Here is a 22735-nt window from a genome sequence, read left to right on the forward strand (position 1 = left end):
CTGGAAGAAGCTCCTGGCTCCTGTCTTCGGATTAGTTCAGCTGTGCCATTGTGTTCACTTGGGGAATGAACCATAAGATGGATGGATGATCTTCTCTGTCTCTCCTCCTCTCTTACTTTGCAATAAAAATAAAATAAATCTTAAAAAAATAAATATCATTCATACACTGATGAGTCTCTAGTTTATATATTCATCAAGGCCCTCTGTCCTGAAAGCCAGAATCCTGGAACCAATTGCCTACTTGACATCTATGGTTGGATTTCTAACAGACACCTGAAATTCACCATGTCCACAAAGAAAGTGACATTTTCCTGAAAGCTATTGTCTCTGTATTTAAAAAATGGCCACTTCCTTCTACAATTTACTCATCCCTAAAATCTCAGGATCATCTTTGTCACCTCATTTGTTCTCTCATCCTATATCCAGTTTAAGGGAAAATGCTATAGGTTCTATTTTCAAAGCATACCCAGATCTGACTGCTTCTCACCACCTCCACTGCCACATGTGTTGGTCCAAATCATCGCTTTGCAATGTGGACCATTTTAACAGCCTCCTACCTGTCTCCTTACTTCACTTTCTGCTGTAACTTATTCTCAACACAATATCCTAAGTGAGCCTCTAAAATCATTAATCCTATTTTGTCTCTCCTTTATTCAAAACTTTCCAGTAGTATCTCACCTCACTTGGAGTAAAAAGTAAAGTAGTTGTAACGGCCTGAGACCCCACACAATCTACTTCTTATGAACTTCTCAAGTTGCATGTCTACTGCTTTCCTTAGCTATCATTGAGAATGCACATTAGGAGTTAATTACAACCTGCTTGCTATTCTCCAAACCATGAAATGTGTGCCTTCTCAAGGGCCTGTGGAGAATGTGTTCTTTCCACTTGGAACTTTTTACAATCCTGGACATCCACGTGAATCCAGACACCCTTTGAGCTCCCTGCCTCTCTTCAAAGAAAACACAGACATCTAAACTTGGCCATGCTGTGCAAAAGCGAGTATTCTTCCTCCTCTCTGTATAGTTTCTTTACTTTTCAATTTTTATCAATTCTTGGCATATCATTTAATTTCCTGTTTATTTGTGTAGTGTTAACCATCATAATAATGAAAGCTGCTTGACAGCAGAGATGGTCTCCATTGCTCTGGTTGCTTTCACTGCCATTGAGCAGAGTGGCTCGGCACACAGTAGACTCCCAATAGTTACATATTCAGTAAGAAAAGAATGGTGAAGTGAGGCCGACAGGACATGGGTTTCATTTGCTACACCCTCCATTCTCTGGCTCTGTATCAAGCTCCTGAGCAGCAGAGACAGTTTCTTGGCATTTGTGCTTCTTCGCTATGATAACCTCTGGTTCTCACCACAATGCTCATGTGAAATACTGGCCGTGGCAGCACACCTGTTCTTTCACTCTCCATGATGTGCTTTGCCTGGAGTTAGGCATTTGCACTTCAAACCACCTTGCTGCTTTCAGACCCCTTTCTTGTTGTCCATTGGCTTCAGCTCAGCCATAATCACTTTAGTTCAACACGCTTTTGTCTGAAGAGCAGTCCCTTAGAGACAGCAGTAAGTTTGAGCTGGAATTCAGGCACAGCATGAATTTAAATTTCAGACCTAGGGGCCTCCGCTGTCACCTATGAGTGAAGCTGCTGCTTGTGGTGCTGGTATTCTTGTTTGAGTCCTAGCTGCTTCACTGCTAATGAGCCTAGGAAAGCAGTGGAGAATGGCTCGAGTACTTGGCTCCCTGCACTATTGTGGAAGGCCAGAAGAAGCTCCTGGCTCCTGATTTTACTGTGACCCAGTTTTGGCCATTGTGACCATGTTAGGAGTGAACTAGTGGGTGGAAAATTCTCTCTTTACCTCTTCCCCGACCTATCTCTATGTAATCCTGTCTTTCAAATAAATAAATAGTTTAAAAATTTGAAAATGAGTCTGGTGCCATGTTGTAGTACGTTAAGCTCCATCTGCAGTACTGGCATCCTATGAGTGCTGGTTCGAGTCCCCATTGTTCCACCTGTGGCAAGCTCCCTGCTATTGTGCCTGGGAAAGCACTCAAAGATGGCTTAAGTAGTTAGGACCCATGTGGGAGACCTGAAAGAAATTCCTGGCACCCATCTTTGAATTGGCCTGGCTCTGGCTGTTGTAATCATTTGGGGAGTGATTCAGAAGAAAGAAAACATGTCTTTCTCTTTGTCTCCCTTTCTCTTTCTGTAAATCTGCCTTTCAAATAAAAATAAGTACATCTTAAAAATTAAAAAAAATCAAAAGTCTCAGATATATCCATTTCCCCGTTTGTTAATTATACTGGACCTGTAACGTGCTTGGCTTGGGACTGGCACTCAGAAAACTTTTAGCAGATGTTGAAGTTGCCTTGACCTTCTCTGTTTTAGGTCAACCTTGCACCTTTGCTTTCAAGCAGTGAATCTACTTTTTTTCTAGCTTGTTCTTGGTTCATATAAAGCTCTGGTTATGCCCTTCATGTTCATATTTTGCACATGCTATGTCTACTGAAGAAAATAAATGACATATCCATAGCACCTGTATTTATCATGTCTGAAACTGCCAACGAGAGAGATTTGGCAACAGAATTAATGTAAGTCCAAATGGGAAAAATGACTTAAAATTTCCCAGATAGTGTATTCCACACTTTAGGTCACTTGTTATTATGCTTGTAGATCAGGATGAATTAAGTGTGGATGATGTAAGTGTACTTGTGCTTTGATTAGAAAAGGATACAACCTAAGTTACTTTGATTAAAAGGAGATGGGTGATACAGAAGCCCCCTGGAACAGTCAGCTTATCACCCTTAGGATAGTTTAGAGCCTAGGCCTGTGACAGATGCAAAAGTGTGTCCTGTAAAGCCTACTGCAAATGTAGTATATGTGGCAGATGACAGAGCACTCTCACCTGTTGCCATGGAGGAAGGTTTACTGAAGGGGCTATCCATAGGGCGTTGGAAGGATTAAGAAAAAATCAGTGAGAGGTTTCGAAGAATCGGAAATTCAGGGGAGGGCACAGTTGGTCACTGTGACCATATAGGCCTAAAAAACAAGGGGAAAGAGCTCTTTATATTCCTGAAAAGTGGGCTGCGTGAAGTTATCTGAGTTATCCCAACAACAATAGCTAGAGAATAATGCTTCCTCATAGCTCATTGTTTATCCTGCCATCCAGAGTTAATGCCTGCTATGGAGCAAAGAGGCCATTGAGGTCATTCACAGAGGTCATCTTTCACAGATTTAGGGCAGGATGTCAAAGTATGGAGGATTGGAAGGTGCCAATCAAAAATAATTAGCAGGATTTACTTTGTGTTTAGAAGTTTCTGTAAGTTTTCTGTAATGTTTAAAACACCTCAAAATATGCAAGAGCACTTCAGAGAGTTTATGGAAAATATAGTCAAAAGATAATTTTATTTTGGAGACCTGATGCGAAGGTTCAATGGATAAATCCTCACCTTGCAAGTGCTGGGATCCCTTACAACTGTTGGTTCATGTTCTGGCCATTATACTTCCCTTTTAGCTCCCTGCTTGTGGCCTGGGAAAGCAGTAGAGGATGGCCCAAAGCTTTGGAACTCTGCACCTGCATGGGAGACCCAGAAGAAGCTCCTGGTTCCCAGGTTCCTATCAGCTCAGCTCTAGCCTTTGTGACCAACTGGAGACCCTTATGCTCAGTGAAATAAGCCAATCCCAAGAGTTTAAAAGACGATATTCTGATATAAGGCAAACTTCACGCAAAATAAAAAGCACAAATAGATATACATGTGAAAAACTATAGATTTTTATAGATGAACTGTATAATAGAAACTAACACACCAGGAAGTGAACACATTGTGTTTTCTACAAATCTTTTGAAAGCTCTCTCCTATGCATGGGTTTCAGACTGTTTTGCTTCAAAATAAATGCATCTTTAAATTCCATCATCCACAAACTTTGTAGAGTACTTTCACATGTATGACTTTTTGTTAATTTCTTTAATCTTATGGAATTTTTTGTGGTGTTGGAATTACACACTTTCCCCCTTGTTGTGCTTTTCTATTTTTAAGTGACTATGATATGCCTTTAAGATCAATATTTGACACTCTGATTTCATTCGAAGGAAGATAGGTGTACGGTGATTGAATTCAGAAGGTTGTTCTGATATGGGGGTGAGTGTTGAAACATTCTAGCAAAGATTCTGAAGCTGGAGCTACGTTGTACTTTCCTGGTCATATATGTGGCTGCAGTCCTTTGAGCTGTACTCTTATGATTTATCTGTTTATTGTACGTAAATCATATCTCAACAAAAAAGGAAGAAATTATATGGCTATGTCCATGGAAGTATGATATTTTAAAATCATGTGCTCCATCTTTTATTTTATGTTGTCTGTAGCAGCTCTTGTACACCAGGTATGCCTTGTCTTATCTGCCTTTTCCACACTTGTTACCAGCACTTCATTTTTCAACAAGCAAAGATAGGGGAGGGGTGCAGACTAATCTCAGAGAAAGCTACAGACAATTACCCTCAGTTGAAAATAAACATAATGAAACTATAGAAGTCTAATTTTTGCAACTTGAGAGGGTTTTTCTGCAGCTATTCACTCCTAATCACTCTCACCTAATAAATGAATAGAATACCTAATGTGATTAGACTAATTCACTATTCATCAAGAATATTAAATGAATAGAATATTTTGCATTTCGCTAGTCACACATCTTGAGTATTTACCTGATATTACAATCAGACATGTGTTAGATTTTCTCTCTGCTTCTGGGCCACAGCTCATGGGTAATTACACTGTTTAATTAGCCCCACACAGCACTTGGCTCTCCGGTGTGGATGAAAATTACAGGATGTAGTAAGAACAAATAAAAGAATCGAAAGGAAAGTAGCCCTTTGCTATGTTCTCTGGGAAGTACTAGCAGGGGCTATGAGCAGCATAGGGTGAATTGTGTTATTCCACTTGAATAGAGAAGGAGTTGCTTTACATCATGCTTTGAAAAGTACTTTTTTTTTTTTTTTTTGGAAACTCTGCTAGTAAGCATGAAATGGAAAACAGACCAAAAATTTAATTTTCTCGCCAGACAGCTCTTTTTCCCTTGACCATTTTTGACTGCCCCCTACATTTGATGCAATCATAGCTTTCTCAGTTGGTCAGGATCTTCCCCTAAGTAAGCTGGATGGTGGCTGTGCTCTCAGACACGCCACTGAGCCAATTTGTAGAAACGAATGCTTCTGGGTTCCTTTGGTCTGAAAGTGTGATAAAGTAGTCCACTAGCAAGATGTCTGACCTCCCAGTTAGAGGTGGTAATCAGAATCAGTCCAATTCTGCTCTACAAACACAAAACAGCATCTTCTCTAGGAAAGACATGGTGCTTAAATGCTACAAAGGAAAGAAAAGTAAGACAAATTGCATAATCAAACCTTAATAAAGATGGGATGGGGAAGAGGCAAAAAATTGTGGGTTTTCGTTTTTGGCTCTGCCATCACCAGCTGCGTGACGATGGAACATTGTTGATTTTGGAGTCTCGGGTGTCACCTGTAATGTGGGATGGATGTCTGGACTTATTCCTAATATAGAGGGTGGTGATGGTAAGGAGAAATCCGAAGTTCCACAAAGCATTATTGCTGTTTCAACCTTGGCTGTGAGATCGGTAACTTACAGCTTAATTCCAAAGGTTCTGCATTAAAGCCTATTAGCAACCTAGTCACATAGGGCCTATCCTTAAATATCACAATGTAAGGATGTTTCTTCAAGTAATTAGATACATGAACAACTGGGGAATGAGATTGGCTGCCACCATAGATAATATTATCCTGAAGATAAAATTCCATTGCAATGAATATTTTTACAGTATCATACATTTATGCTCTCCCGAAAGCAGTGCTTTCTCAAAACTAATAATTTGAAACAGAGGAGCCTTATAAAATAGTGAATGGCCTTCTCTTATAGCAAAAATGTTTTATTATAAGTCATACGCATTACACAGGGGAAACTTGTCTTGAGCTGTTTACATCCCCTTTGTCCTGCCACGAAGTAAACATTATGTCTAAGAGTTTGTTCTTTTCATTCTTCTGTTATCACAGGGGTTGAAGTGTTACTTCACTTCCAAAACCAAGCAATCAAGCAGAGGAAAGATGAGGTAGAGAAAGAGTCAGAACACCTTTCCTTTTATGGGTGGAAAGCTCAGTTTTGAACCTTTGCGTGCTCAGGGAAGAAAACGGACATAGCTGGCTTTTCTCACTGGCTCCTCCTAACCAACTCCACTGTGTGCATGCGCGTGCACACACACACACACACAAAGACATGAGAGGAAAGATAAGAGAAAGAAGGGGCAAGCTTAGTGTTTTTCCCTCAGAAGGATTATGTTTCTGGAACATAGTGTTATTTAAATGGTTGATCATTTCTTAAATTTTCCGGCACAACAAAAAAAGATATGAAGGAAACTAATTTGTATGACTGTTTAATAGTCAAATTCATTCATTCCATAGATAGTCTATGACAATGGGAAAGAAGAGAAACATGATCCAGAAGTCCCTATTCTCAGGTGACTTCCTTCTGCAGGCTCCAGGGCTTGAAGACTCATGCTGGGAGCTGGTGGAGCAGGCCTGGGGATTCATGCATATATTTGGGTCCTGTGGATCGGGAGCGGGGAAGGGACCCCATGCTGGCCTATTGGCCTAGCATGCTAGTGGACTGGATCTGGGAACTTAGGCATGTGTTTGTGTTCCTTGACTGTATGTCGGGGATAAGATCTCGGGTTGGCATGCTGAGGTGGTGTGCTGGTGGCTGAGCCTCAGGACTCGTGCATGCACTTGGGTCCCAGGCAGGTGAAAGGGTAAGGTCCCAGGTGGTAGGCATCTCAGAGAACCAGATCTGGGAATTCTGTGCATGATCTTGGGTCTCAGGCAGGTGGGCTTACCTCCAGGTCAGTGTACCACCCTCCTAGAAGACCAGGCTGGGGAACCCATGCACTCCTAGGGATGGGGGCTCTGGATTGCTCGGGAAAGGAGGTATGAAGACATGTGGAGGAGGGGACCACTGACAGAGGACATTGCAGGCTAGAAATTACTTCTGGGGGACTTCCACTGACAAGACCACTGCATTGCAGGTAAGCAAGGGGACTGAGACTGAGCAGTTTTGAGAAGGGAAACTGGATGATTTTTCTGGGTCAGATTGATGCACCCACCTATGCAGGAGACCTGATCTGGGTTGTTAGCGTCAACCTCTGGTGACCACTATCTACTGGTGCACTTGAAAGCTAGGGCTGGGAGGCCTATCTGGCATTGTTAGTCCACAGTACCCACAAATGAGTGTCAGAATAGGGAATGGATCATGTTAGGGTGGGCCATGACACTAACCAGCATGTGAGAGAACCAGGTCTGGGGCAGATTCTGTGAGGGATATATGGGCTCACCCCTGTGGGATTGCAATATCCACTGATTTGCTTAACAACTGTGGGTGATGATAGGCCAAACTAAGCATGATCATAGAACTCATGATACTCATGGGTACTGGGGATGGGAACAGGCTGAGCTAGTCAACAAGTTCCAGGCTGCAGCACCTGCAAGTACACCCAAGAATAAGGTGTGGGGCAGGTCAAGCCACAATATCCACATGCACACACAAGGGCAAAGACGGGGTGGACCATGCTGGGTAAGGGCCTAGAACCTGCTGACATGGGTGAAATCTGAATCTGGGAGTGGGCCAGGTGGGGGAAATTGGGGCCCCTGGTGGACTGTAGCTCCTTAGCTCCTTTTGTTCAGCATATGAGTCAGGACTAGGTGTTGGTCAGGTTACATAAGGCTGTTGCTTGTCAGCAGGTGTGTAGGTTAGCTCTGGGGGGATCAGACTGGGCAGGGCAAGGTCAAACCATAGCACACTGGCATGCAGAGGAGCCAGCAAGGGGTATGGGTCATGCTAGGCTAGGCTATCACACTACTGGTTTACATGAAAGCCAGGGATTGGGGTTGACTTGGCAGAGGTAGGCTGCCGAACCCTTCAGTGAGAGTTGGGACTGGGAATGGACCAGGCAAGGCAGGCTGCAACATCCATGGCAAAGGCCAAGCTGGAGAATGGGCTATACTGGGCTGGGTTGGAGCCAGTACATGAAGATCTGTGGCTGGGAGCAGACTTGGTTGGGGAGCTAATAGGATGTTCTTGCTGGGCTTCTGTTCTCACTGGTGAGTATGAAAACTAGTCAACAAGTTCCAAATTGTTGGTGATCTGGGCTGGACATGGCTGCAGTATCCCTTGCAATGGATGTGGACTGGGTCTGGGTGTGCCAGACTAGGTTAGGCTCTAGCATTTTAATTGTGAGAGCTAGAGTGAGTGTAGGACAGTCTGGGCTAGGTCTCAGTGGTAGCTGAACCACATGAGAGCCAGGTCTGGAGATGGGCCAGGCATATTGGGTTGCAACATCAGCCAGTTCACTTCAGGGCCAGGACTGGGGACTAGCTAGGCTGGGCTAGGCTGCAGCACCCATGAACATGAGGTTGGACAGAGCAAGGCTGCAGAACTCTTTGGCAAATGCCAAGGTGAAGTGGTCCATGTCAGACTGGATCACTGTACCCAGCAGCATACTCAAGACCCTATGTCAGGGAGAGCCTAGGAGGAAGGTTGCGGGGGCTCCCCTGTTGGGACAGTGTTCCCAATGGTAAGCATAGACCAGGTTGGGTAGGGCCCCAAACTTTGTTGACCTTCGTGTGAGCTTGGTTATGTAGAGAGCCAGGCTGGGCTAACTATATTTCCTGGTATGTGTAAGAGCCAGAGTAGGTGCAGATCAGTCGAGCTTTGCTGTAGCATCAGATAGCAAATGGTGGACTAGACAAAAGTCCTGTCAGGCTAGACTCCAGAACCACCTGGAAAATGCAAGATCCAAGGCTGGGAGTGGGTACCCTTCTAAGGGCTGCAGCTTCTACTGGTGAGCATGAGAACCAGGGCTCTGGGAAGGTCTGGCTGGACAGGTTGTAGCACCCACTTCATAGTGGGGTTGGTTGGGCTACAGTACTCATTGACGTGTACAAGAGCCGAAAGGAATGCAAGACAGACCAGAACAATCTGCTGTGCATCCCGGCATGCACAGGAACCAGAGCTAAAATAGGGTGGGCCTGGTGGGGGTTACTGGGGCTCAATCTGACTGGTGTGCAGTTCCTGCTGGTGTATGTGAGAACCAAGTGTGGTGGGCTGGGCCACACAAAGTTTGGTTTGTGTTTGAGAAAGGGCTGGGGACAGAACTGACCAGGCGACTGTGACCACCAGTGTAAGTGTGGGTTGATGTGAGTGACAGACTAGGCTGGAGTCTGCACTGGCTGGCACACAAGAGTCAAGGTCAGACAAGGTTTCTTTGGGGTCTTCCAACTGGACCATTTGATTATAACTCCAACCACAGGGAAAATAACAGGAACTTTGGTCTGACCATGTGTCAGGTTTGGTTCTCCTCAGTTGCTGAAGCCTGTGCAGGAACCAGTATGTACATGGGGGACATGGCAGATCATTGAGGCCTGCAGAGGATGTCTAATATCATGGAGGGCAGAGCAAATTGGACAACTCTGCTGGCTGAGTTTCGATAGCAGGTATCTGGGCAAGTGGAGACTTTGAGGTGGACCATGTCAGCCAATGGACCTTGGAGGGATTTCCTCAATGTTAGAACAAGGAAATCAGCAGCATTTCAGAACTATCACAGCTATTTAAGCAGTACCCTCAGAATATATGTTCCACATCAGGGACCTTAGGATGGCACTGAGTGGCCGTCCCACATCCTCAGGTGCTGGTGTGGTTTAAGTTGCTGGGGACAGCACAGGAAGACTAAGAATGAAGACTGGAAGCAATTGTCTCATCCACCACTTTCCTCCTCTCCTTAACCCTTTCCAAATTAATCAGTGATGCACACGGCCATGCATCCTTCTCAGCTATGTAAGCATCATCAAAAATAAAATATATCTTTTTCGTAATGAGAAAAGCATGGAGCGTTTGTTCCAGCAGGGTAGACAGGGCAACTGAACTGTATATACACACAATCACACTTCAGATACTGGCAAGTGCTATGAAAAGTAGTGCAACAGGTTGGAAGTGCAGTTGTCATTCTTATAGAGGCTGGCTAATGAGGTCGTGCTAATGAGGAGCCTCAGAAAGAGAAGAAAGTGCTAAGGAAGCAAGGCATGTAAAAATTTTGAAGAAAATTTTTCTAAATGGGAGCAGTAAACACAAAATGTTCCAGACTAGCGCCCATTTGATTTTCATTCGTGTACTTATTTATATGCACACACATTCTGTCATTAATTCATGAATTCTCTTATTCATTCTTTTCAGAAATAATTGCATAATGCCTATTTTATATATTTCATTTTTGTTGTGAAGTGCCTGTTTATTAATCACCTGATTTATTTTAAGCATAGAAATAAAATTACAAATGAATCAGACAAGAGTCTTACTGTTAAAAAGAGGTTAAGTGGCCCAGCATGGTGGCTTAGCGGCTAAAACCTCACCTTGCATACCCGGTACCCCATTTAGGCACTGGTTTGTGTCCCAGCTGCTCCACTTCCCATCCAACTCCCTGCTTGTGGCCTGGGAAAGCAGTCTAGAACCACCCAAAGCCTTGGGACCCTATACCTGCGTGGGAGACCTGGAAGAAACTCCTGGCTTCTGGCTTCAGATCGGCTCAGCTGTGCCTATTGTAGTCACTTGGGAAGTGAACCAGTTGATGGAAGATCTTTCTCTGTCTCTTCTCTCTCTAAATCTGCCTTTTCAATAAAAATAAAGTAAATCATTAAAGAAAAAAGTTCAAATAAGGGTCAAAGACTTGTGGTGCTGAGTGTTAAACTGCTATCTGTAGTGTCAACATTTTATATCAGAGTGCTTATTTGAGTTCCAGTTGCTTCCCTGCTGATCCAAGCTTCTGTTAAACCTCTTGGGAAGGCAGCAGACCATGGCCCAAATACTTGAGCCCCTGGCACCCACGTGGGAGACAGGATGGAATTCCTGACTCCTGGCTTTGCCCTGGTCCATACCCAACTGTGGCAACCAATTGGGAAGTGAACCAGAAGATTAAATACACTTCTCTGTCTCTGCAATCCAAAAAACCAAATCAGTAAATCTTTAAAAATAATAATATAAAGCAATCTAAAATATGGAAAAATAAACAATCACAGTGCTCCCTGTAGTCTAAATGGAATTAAGAAAATAGCCAGAGTGTTGGAGAGACATGCTAGTTCAGCCATTTGGAGAGTTTATATCTTTTTTTCTGTAAACTGACTTTCACTTATGATCACACACACACCACACACCACACACACACACACACACACATAGAACAAGTAATATTTGCTCCATAGAACTCTTGTGAGGGTAAATGAGCTACATATATAAACCATATAGCAAATAGTAAGCATTCAACTCCGCGTAACTTACTCAACCACAACTGAGACAGTCCCAGTTCTACCCCCTAATGGCTCAGCATCCTGTGAGAGTGTCTCAATATGCTGATGTCTTGACTATCATATTTTCTGACCATCTTCCTTCAGTGGCCCTCTTGTTGGCGATCTCATTCCTTACACACTGTTTGGTTCCTTGGCATTGTTGCTTCCTCATTATCCAAAATGTCTCTCTTTTCTTCAAACTAGTTTTATTGTCTCTTAGACACTGGTATCTTAAGAATATTTTGTTTTCCTATAAGTTAGCAATATCCATTTCTGCACCTGTCAGATCAGACCAATCACCTGCACTCTCTAATCCACCTGCCAACTTGTTCATTGTTTTAGTAGTTGCTCCTCCTTGATACCCTTGGGATGTCTGCGCTTTGCAACTCTTCAGTTTTCTGTTGAGTGATTCAGAAGCTGCCATGTCCTTGGCGTCACTTCTCCCATATTTTGAATAATCTGTTGCTACACATCAAGTCACTTGCAGCACTAAGGGTTTAAACAGTTCTCTAGCTTTCTACCACATGTTTTGCCAGATATTCTGACAGTGGGATCACTTAACGGTTTTCAGCTAGCTGCTGGTCCTCATGTATATGCCTGGCGTTTGCATGAGGAAAACTGGAAGGTTTCTCTTTTATTTCTTAGTGCCTTCCTGTGGAATTCCTCCAATGAGCTAATTGGGCTTCTTTAACAGCCCACGGCTTCTCAAGACGAAGTTATCTTAAAGGCTACGACTGAAAGTGGGCAGTCCAGATTCAAGGGAGGGGAGAAAGACTCCACCTCCTGATGAGAGATACACCAGAGAATTTTCCACTATTTTAAAATCACTACGCCTCCTCATGTGAGGATTGTTTCTTTCCTGTGGACTCCCTGGAAGCTAACCTGAGCCCAGACGCCCTCTGCTCAGCCTTGCTGCTCCCACACTAGTACTGACACAGCGAAGGGAAGCCCACGCTGCTCCATGTACTTGGGTTTGACATGTGCCATAATTTTTCCATCTACTCTGGAGTATGACAGACATGGAGATATACCCATCTCGATTCTTCTTTGAGTAAAGTCATGCTGCCTAGCTATGGGGGATGAAGACTGCAACTTCCACCCATCAGCTCTTAACTTGAGGACCTTTTTTCCCCTTGTGGCCTGAGTCTAGTGAGTGAGGTGAGATCAAGGCCTGACCACACTGATCCAGCCATTTCCACCAGACCAAAACAACTTTGACTACTGTATACTTATTCCAGAGCTTTCAACTGGATTGATGGAGGATTTGTCAGTGCTGCATTATAGTTTCACCCTTTCATGCCGGATATGGATTTTTCCACCCTCCTTTTGCAGGTGCTGATCCACAAGGAATATCTTCACAATTAGCTACCCCAGCATCTGCTTCCTGGGTACTGATAGGTGACATACATGTTTATATGCATAGATAAGGATGTTTGTATACATGTGTGCAGGTATACATATACATAAACACACATATGTGTTATATATCCAACATACATATGTATGTTATACATAAGGTGTCTTAAAAACTAATGGAAAATGTGAAGTATGAAAAACTTTCCATGAATTTCAAAATTTTGGCACCAAACTAAACTTACTTTTTAGTTCTATTTTTCTTCAAGGTTTTTTTGTAGTATTCTGTTATAACTCACACTAACACACATACACAGAAGTACGTATACACAACTGTTCCAGCATCAGACAGTAACTGTTTCTGAGATGTTCTTAGTGGACATCGGTCGCTCCTGTGTGCCCTGCATTTCTCTCCTCTCTGATCTTTTGGTTAAAGTGTCCACATATTGTAGGGGAATGAAGAAGAGCGCCTTCAGCCACCTGAGCTTCTAAGGGAGATTGTCCATCAAATGATTCTGCCTTCTCACTCTCTTTCCCATAAGGACTGGGCACAAAACATATTGGGTCAAATAAGAATCCTTGTGGCTTCTAACTGAAGCTGGTAGAAATGCTTTCTTTTCTGATGGAAACATAGGAAAGATTGTGAAGGGATATTATATGGAATGTGTTTTGTCTTCATAGAAAAGAATATGGAAGATACATGGAGGACAGCAGAAATGTACGGGTGATCTTGGAAGCATCACTGGGTGGAGCCAGTGAGTATGGTCTCCAGGTATAACCAGTTTAGCTGCACTCCAATCCTTTTCAATTGTGTGACTCAATATCCTATTTTAGTTTAAGTTAGCTGATGAGGTACAATTTCCCTTGCAAACAAGAACACTGCTGACTAGTTTCATCAAGTTTTGTACTGTTGTCTCAGACTTTTTCCTTTGTTCATTCCATCTTCTAGTATCTTTATCTTTGTCTCTTCCCCAGGCTTTTCCATTTGCCCGGGGAAGAGACACAAAGAGAGGGAGTCTGATCACTGTCCACAGTTTTTGAGCCATAGTTTTACTTTCTTCTTTTGCCACACGGTTAAATTTCTTTTGGTCGTGAGCCACACATACCTTATATCATTCATATTATTATCTTAAACTCTTACACTCTGTTTTCTTCCCTCACTTCTCTACTGACACCACAGGAAACAGTGTTTAGTCTCATCTGGGATCTATTTCTGACACATAACATCATTAATCACTCATAATCTCTTCTACTCTCCGGAAAGGCATGTTCTTGAACTTCTCTTCTTAGAGACCCTACATTCCACTGGCATTCCTGAGGATCAGAGTCCTGTTGGGGGTCAGGAGGCAGGAGAGTCAGAGCAGAAGAAAGGAGGAAGTTCACTTTGACTTTAGATTCAGGAAGGACAGGTTTGATGAAAGTGAGGGAACGCAAATGGATAATTTTGTTTTTAGAGAAGTGAATGAAAGTAGCTTTCCCTACATGTGTGAGGTGAAGTAAAAGTGAGGTCTTAAAAAACTGAGTAAATGTTGGAAATATGATGAACAAATTACAAAATCCAAAAGAAACAGATACTACAGACAGAAACTATCAGCAAGGCCCAGAAAAGATGAATAGCTTGTATTTAGTCAGCATGGTTTCACAATTTTTGTCAAAAGTCTATGTTTAGAGGAAACCAGTTAAGTGGCGATTGCAGCCTTAATAGCATCATGGAAATAGTTGATAAGGTTCCATTCTGGGTGAAAAGATCTTGATTTCCAGTTCAAGAAAAATATTGCATTAGTCAATCCAAAGAAATAGAACAAGTGATGGCAAGTGAAACTGAAAGATAGTAGGGTTGATTCGTAATCTGGTAACACCTACGTGGTTCTCAGATATTAGTGTCTGATTCACCTGGAGAGCATGGTAAATAAAGTCCAGGTTCTGGCATTGTTGGTCTAGGATGTAGCCTGAGAATTTGCTTTTCTAACAAATTTCCAGATGCTCTGGCCCAGTGTCCACGATTTGAGAACCATGGCCTTTTTTGTGAGAAGCATACAGCAGAGATGACGTTTGCTTCCAAGTTTAACTACATAAGCTGGTGTGTTTTGGAGTTTCAGGCAAACGGGTGTTCAAGGCACCAAGGATCAGAAGACTACCAAAAGGAGGGGAGAGAACTGCAAAGCAGACAGGATTCTGCACCATTGTGTCAGACCCAGGCTCTGCAAGAGAAGCTGAGAGCCCATGTAATCAGCCATGAGCTGGAGCTAGGGTAGAAACAGCAGTTTCTTTGTGAAAAGTATTTGAGGACTGTTGTATAATTAAGGGAAATCCACATTTCCATTTAGACAGTGAGGTAGAAGGAATGCTTATGCAGGGGCTTCAGGCTATATGAGATTGATTCATTAAATAGAGTAGGATTCCATGGTGTGCAAAAGAGGTTAGTTGAAAAGATGGGAAGGGATATGAAGGGCTGATAAAAATTGGTTTTGGTGCAAGTGAGTATAAGTAAATGAGAAAGAAGGGGAAAGAAGCCAAGGTCGGTAAGGTCTGTATTTAGGCTAGAAGTAGGAATCTTAAAAAAGATTGAATGTGAAGTAAAAGATGAAGACTTTTGTCATCAGGGAAGAAGATTCTTGACTGAAGAGTCTTCTTTTGTAGTGAAAATTTGAATCACATCTCACTGTGTTGTGTGAATGGCTAGGTCCGTATTTCTTTTGATAATGTCTTTTTAGCTTCTGAAAATCAATGCAGTTGAGTGGAAGATAGGCCAAGAAGGTTATGGGTGTGGACAGAAGGCTAGGCTATGATTATACTTGTACAGCTTGTTTTTTTAAATTCTTAGGACCATTCAGGATAGTAATCAGAAGCAAATATTTGTTGAAATAATTGATTCCTACCCTGACCTCCTTCACTGTCTTCTTGCTGCATGGTATCATTTGCATCTGATTCTGTATGGTGTGGGGTTAGGAATTGCAATAGGAACGCTGGACTAGTTTTAGAGGGCTAATCAGTAAAATTTTGGCAGCCCTATCAATGGAAGGGTGACCAGGGAAAGAATCAGGAGTCTTTTTTTCTATTCTTTTGTGATTTTGTGGCATTTGACTCTATAGTTTATAAAAACCATTGCGTCTGGAGATAATACTATGGAATAGAAAGAAACTTTAAAATTAGAAACATTGCGAGACTAGTCCCAGTTTAAAGTTACCAAACTCATCTGCTTGGTCCTCAAGGTCTTCATCTTCACATGAAAGAAAAATAGAAAAGAAAAAGGATACTCGATCTCATGGGATTGTTGCAAAGTTTGTATAAGGCAACATATATGTAGATACTTGAAAAAGTTCACAGGGAAATGTAATTAAATGATTGAGTAGATTTTTATATAAAACATTTATAAATTCATGCTGATGAAGGGTCTTCAAAAGCTCAGGAAAATTCGTGCCTTGAAAAACCAGTACATAGATTTAGAAACTTTTTGAATCAAAATAAACTTACTTTTGAATCTCACTTTTTCTGCAAAACTTTATCATTCTGTACATTTTGGGGGGAATCATGTAGCTACTTCACTGTGCGTAGCACATGGTGTAGTTGTGGTCATCCCTTGAACTACCTACCTCAAAACATTTAACTTCAAACTGTTGAAGAAATAATTTCCTTGTTTGGCAGAAAAGCTTTTCCATATAATTAGCTCCTTTTTAAAAAATGCGGTATGTGTCTATAAAGCAGGATTTGAATGTTCTAGAAGGGGAAAGCTTCTTAGAAAAAACGGATTACATTTCTCTGTACACATGCATGAGTTTGGAATGAAGAGAAAAAAATCTTGTGCCAAGCCCGCATAGTGCGTGGATGCATGCTCTGAACCTAAAAGTTGCTGGTGATTTTCAAAGTATATACCTCCCTTAATCTATGCATGGGAGCACATTGGAAATGTATGGTTTATTTCTCCATTGCTTCAGCTTTGTGCATTTCCCTGATGATGGCCATTACAGTAACAATGAAAAGAAACGCTTTTATTATCAGTGCTACCCATGCCTTGGTGAAGGCAAGCAGGCAATAACTTTCTTTGACAGCTGAATACTTTAACACATTGTTTCAAAATAGTTTGAAGTAAACCCTATTTATAACAAAGTATGTATACTTTGAGTCTTCCTTCTGGCTACCCCCTTCTAACCCAAAACAAAAACACAAACAAAGCACACACACACACAAACAACAAAATGGCGAGGTAGGGTAGGTAGCAATTAGGCTTTTTTGCTGTCTTGGGACTTCGGGAGTGAGGGGAATGATTCCTTGTAAACACTCCCTGCAGAAGGTGTACCAAGTTTTGCTACAGTTTTGATTCAAGAAGAAAACCTTTTCACTTCAGCTGCAAACACAATTAGAAGCCCATGCGCTCACACTCTTTCCCTTAATATGTAAATACCAGTGCTGTCAACCAGGGATTTAGTCAAGCCTGCCTTATTTTGTTCCCATCATAAAATATTTCTCTTTGAGAGTGCTTGAGGTAGATGCTGTGAGTCTGGAAAACAAATTTATACAGTAGGAGCATGAAGATGTCACCTTAATACTGTTTGCTCTGACTTCAGTGTTTGTGCGTGTATTTTTCAAAGGCAAGAGACCTGATTCTGGTATCATTTTATGTTTTGGAGGAAGTAGGGGGTGTGAAACTGCACTTAGTGTTTGCTCTCCTCTCCACGATGGTCTTCAATGATGATGCGCTTCTGCAACGGGGAAGAGGCTCTGTTGTCTCTGTAATACTCTTTGTGACACCCCTTGATGCTGTGCTTCCAAGGGGGAACATTTAGAGGAACAGCATTATCGAATCCCAAACCCTGTAGGGTAGAGGCCAAAGGCATCTTAAATAACATAGGTTCCACTAAGAATTACCAGGTCCGTCCTGAATTGACTGTTGCCTCCCTGTGTCCTAGCGCTGCTCCTGGTTCTAGGTGTTTGATTCCTCAGCAGTTTGTGAGGAATCAAACGCCAGTTGTCATCTTGGTGTGCCTGGAGCCTTAGAGGTGGCCTAGGTCAGAGATCTCCATGCACCTAGCCAATGTGCATGCCAACTCAAGGTCATGGGAGTTACTAGTGGTTCCTAAGGCGAAGGCTGTGCACAGCCTGGGGAGGCGGCATTTGGGCTACTCTTCTTGTCCTACTGTTGGGTTGGGGAATGGCAGGGAGTGGGTCATGAATATTTAATCGGGGAAAAGTAGAAGCGCATTATTTGGATAAACTACTTAATAGCAGTGTTAGCCCCTCCTCGTATGGGGGTGGATGCCGCCTATCCTGCTGGCTCACACCAGAGGCTTGTTGAGCTTTCATCTTTAATCGTCTCTTCTCGGTTTCCTTTGAGTGGGGATATAAGAAGGCTCCCATCTCTCCATCAAACTGCATCTCTAATTTAAACAGCTGTTAATAAGGGTTAAATCCGCAGGCTGAGCTGGCCCTTCACTTGTTACTTGCAAAGAGGGAAAAAAAATCAATGGAGCAGGAAGCCAGAGGGGCGTCCATTTTGAAAAGCCGTAATGAATTACGTTTCCTTAGCAAAGCTGGCAACCTCCAGTCCTGCTCCCACAGCCTGCCTTTCACATAGCCGAGCCCTCTGTGACACATCAAATTTAATGAGACTACCCAGATCTCAAATAAGGAAGGGGAGCGCTGCCGCGGCTGCTGGGGAACTTTATTGAGGAACAGAGAAAACTCACGAGCTTTTTATAACAATCCCTTAAAGGCATAGGGTATTTTGGGGGGTTAGTAGAAGGAGGGCTCTGATTTCAGTGTTTCAGGTCCTCCCTTAAGCATTTTAACAACTTAATTCAATGTGAGCTTTTGGGTCTTGGTGGTAGCAAACAGGTCTGCAAACTTCAGGAAGTCCAGGGGGGTTGTGGTAAGTATTTATGGACATTTGGGTTCAAGCCACTTAGTCCCTACTCCTCACCCCAAAGCCATTAGAGGCAAGCAGTGAGAAGCTCCGTAGCTGTCTTCCAAATGATGAATCATCAAGGTATCCATATTTTCCCAATTAATAATTAAATCACTTATCTGGCCAACAGGACAGCACTTGTGTAGACAATGGAGAAGAAGTCTCGAAATTTAGAAAACCCAGGATATGTATTGCCTACTGATTTAAGAGGCAAAGTATTATTTGGGTATTAAGAGATTGTTTAGATCAAGTAGCAGCTTTCTAGTGAGTTTACAAAACTTCTGTAATAAGATATTATGAATTTGAGTCTTCACTTGTTTATGGCATGAGAGGGAGAAGAGAATCTATACTTTTACATTGAGATTTAGAGCTCCGGGTCTATCTTGGAAAACAAGCCACTGCTGCTAAAGGAAGAAAACTGTGAGCCAGACGCATCTGCAGGGAAAGCAATACCTCTCTCAAGAAAAGAATTTCAGCGTTCAGAGCTCCCAGTATTGCATTCCAGGTTCTTTTCTTCCCTCTCATTATCTTCTTCCTTCTCATTATCTCATAAGATTCTTCTTATGCTCTGTGTAAGAAAAAAAAACCAATAAAACGGTGGTTGATATTTATGTCATTATCATGCACTGGTCCCTGGTGTGGAGTTATTTCTGAGTGTTGTCATAAGCAGAGACACCCAAGAAGAACTCAGACTGGGACCAAATCATCACTGGGTTCAAAGCAGAGTCTAGCTGTGTGACCTTGAACAACTTGATTAATTAGTGATGCCTGGTGCATGATAGATTTTACATGAATGCTAATGTTATGGTCCTGTTGAAACCTGCAAGCATTCCTATGAGTTAAACATGGTCATCCCCATTTTACAGACAGACACCTGTGACACAGAAATTTCCTTGAGGTCACCTACCTGGAGAGACGCTGTGCAGGAGATCAAAACCGGGATGGTATGTCTCAGAGGCCTCATCTGTTACCCAGTCTTCTTGTGGTCTGGTTTTGATCTTTTAAATAGTCTTCTTTGTGCTTCAGAAGAACTAAAATCAACCACTCTTGTTGGAATAGGAGTTTTTATCCAGTCCTTTACTCCTTGATCTCAAAGTTCTCATGCTCCTCTTTTCCCATCCCTTTCAGTCTCTGTTTTTCATTCCATATTTGGTAGGCTTGTATCAGAGCTCTTGTTTTAATTTCTTTCCTCATTTCTGTGGTGTTCAAGGCCATTATATCTTTTTCTCAGGTTCATACTGAGATCTTTTTTTGGATGTCTCCTTCTGTGTCATTGACTGGTTGAGGAGAGTAGTGAACCATCAAAAGGGAAAGAATTAGGTCTAATTCTTATAACTGGGATGAAAAGGAACTCATCCATCAGGTTGGGCTGGAGTACTTTGGTTTCAAAATATCAGCTTTCTGGAACACAGAGGCCCAGGCAGTTAAAACTAAACAAACAAGAGAAATTCAATGTGAATATGCAGGAAAGGTCCTAGAGGATAGGTAGGTAAGATCAGAAAATGTAATGTAGCATTGTTGTGCTACTAGGAGAACCTGCTGGAGGAGAATAGTGAAACTACAGTTGCAACTTATTGTGGAGGGGTGTTGTTCACCAATCCCAGAAAGGTTTGTCCAGGAACAGATTCTCCTGATAGATCCGTCTGACTTTCTGGCTCTGTAGTTCAGTTCATGATCTGATTTCATCTCTGAGTAGGCAACTTACCTAGCAATTTTGTATTGCTTTAAACTGCTTATTAGCAATTTACTTACTCAAAATTTCTGTGATAAATCTTGTTTCTGTGCTCAAGCCTACCTTTTAGTCTTGAAACTTGCTGTGTATTTAGAACACCTTGACTCTTCTTTCTTCTGTGTCTTCTGGCTCTTGCTGCAGTCACAGGCACTGTCTGTATTGACTATTTTCTTAAAGTGTGTTGGAGCAACTGAGTTTGACAACAGAAGCCTTTCTCTTTTTTTTTTTTATGAAGATTTATTTATTTTATTACAAAGTCGGATATACAGAGAGGAGGAGAGACAGAGAGGAAGATCTTCTGTCCGATGATTCACTCCCCAAGTGAGCTGCAACGGACCGATGCGCGCCGATCCGAAGCCGGGAACCAGGAAAAACCTCTTCCGGGTCTCCCACGCGGGTACAGGGTCCCAATGCATTGGGCCGTCCTCGACTGCTTTCCCAGGCCACAAGCAGGGAGCTGGACGGGAAGTGGAGCTGCCGGGATTAGAACCAGCGCCCATATGGGATCCCGGGGCGTTCAAGGCGAGGACTTTAGCCACTAGGCCACGCCGCCGGGCCCAGCCTTTCTCTTTTACCCTTGTTGATTTTCAGTGTTCGACTTGGATTGTCAAAAGACTATCAATAAATGGAATGAGGATTATTTAATTTGTGGTGAACACACTTAGTAGCTAGGGCTAAAACCAAATTAACCACGGTAAGTTGCGGCAAGAGCCCTCATCTTAGGTGAAAAACTAGGTGTGATGATTTTTCTGAGTGGGAGCTAGAAATGGTGCTAAGGACAGGAATATGAGTCATTGCTTAGATTTCCCCTAGCAATTTCCAGCAAACTGATACAGCATAGAGACCATAATAGATCCTCTCCATTCAGCATGCAAACTCTGAAGAATCACATTTTCTTTGGTTACATTGTTCTGTCTAATGAAATGGAGGGTAGTGGTGAAAGGGAGAGAAACTTCAAGGGGAGATGAATGCTGGAAAATACTGGAAAAATCCATCTAATCTGGAGCCAGTGTGCAGGTCTTGGATCAAAGTAAAGACCCAAATGCTTGCTTGACTTGATGGCTCCTGCAAATATTCCTTCTTTCTACACATCTGTTTCATGTGAAGTTGAGAGGTTCATGCTTTGAGCTGCAGAAAATTAACATTTGGGGGTGATGGAATGGTGAATATTTGTATTTATTCTTATAGGGTTTTGGGGCCAAACCCCGTAACAGTGACTCTGTGATATGAAGTGGGACATGACCAAATTCACTTTCAGTTTCGTGCATAGTTATCAGCACTCATTCTAGGGTAAGGATAAATTGTGGGGCTCCAAAGATTAGGAAGGAATTACAGAATAGCCTGCTTGATTAGATCTTGATGTTGTTTTAAAATTCTCTCTCTGGGAAAATGACCTTCCTTGCTATTAATCTAGCATTTGTGTTCTTGGAAAAGGTGAAATTAAAAGATGAATTTATTTTGGTGCAAAGAATTTTAAAAGTTACGTTTATTTTTTTTAACAATCTGTACTGATCATGAGCTCTTAATAGACCCACTGTACGCAAGGATTTCCAAATAGTTTTTCCCATAACTTTTCTTTTGATTCCATTTTCTATGAATGCCATTCTCTGTATATGCCATGTGGAGGATAAAATGGAAGAGAATGCCCTCTTCTTAGAAAGCACTGGAAGACATAGATGAATAATAATGGACATTAGGCAAGTTCTCAGCATTGGTTTTCTCATTGCATAGTTCGTCAGGATAATGCTTCTTCATATGATTCAGAAAATTAAATAAGACAATATGTATAAAATTTGATGTATAGGAAATACTCAACAAGTGAAATTGTAATTTCTGTCAAGTTTACGCATAAGTGGTGACATGTAGTAACTAATTACAAACTCCATGAAATAGCTTCTCGCTGAAGACTCATAAGTATCCAGAAAGATCAGTTTAGAGTTTCTGCTCAACTCAGGATAGCAAAACCAACCCCTTCCTCTCTGCCAAAAACCCCTAATTGATTGATTCTATAATTCATATCTCTTTGGTTTCATGAAAAATATGTGTAAAGCCACACTTTCTAGTTCGATCACACTGATTGAATCTATACAACTTGAGTAAGACGTGATCAGTGCGTACAAGTGGAGCACATGGACAACCGCTTTCTGTTGCTCTGTGGTTCACTAAGATTGTAAACTTTGTGGGTCAGCATGGTGGGATCCTCACCTGGGGTGCCGTAATTCCATTTGGGTGCTGATTCATGTCACAGCTGTTCCACTTCCAATCCAGCTCCCTGCTTATGACGTGGCAAAACAACAGCAAGTAACTCAAGTCCTTCAGAAACTGCGCTCATGTGAGAGACCTGGAAGAAGCTTCTGG

Source organism: Ochotona princeps, chromosome 4, assembly GCF_030435755.1.
Source record: "Ochotona princeps isolate mOchPri1 chromosome 4, mOchPri1.hap1, whole genome shotgun sequence".
In the NCBI taxonomy this organism is placed as follows: Eukaryota; Metazoa; Chordata; class Mammalia; order Lagomorpha; family Ochotonidae; genus Ochotona; species Ochotona princeps.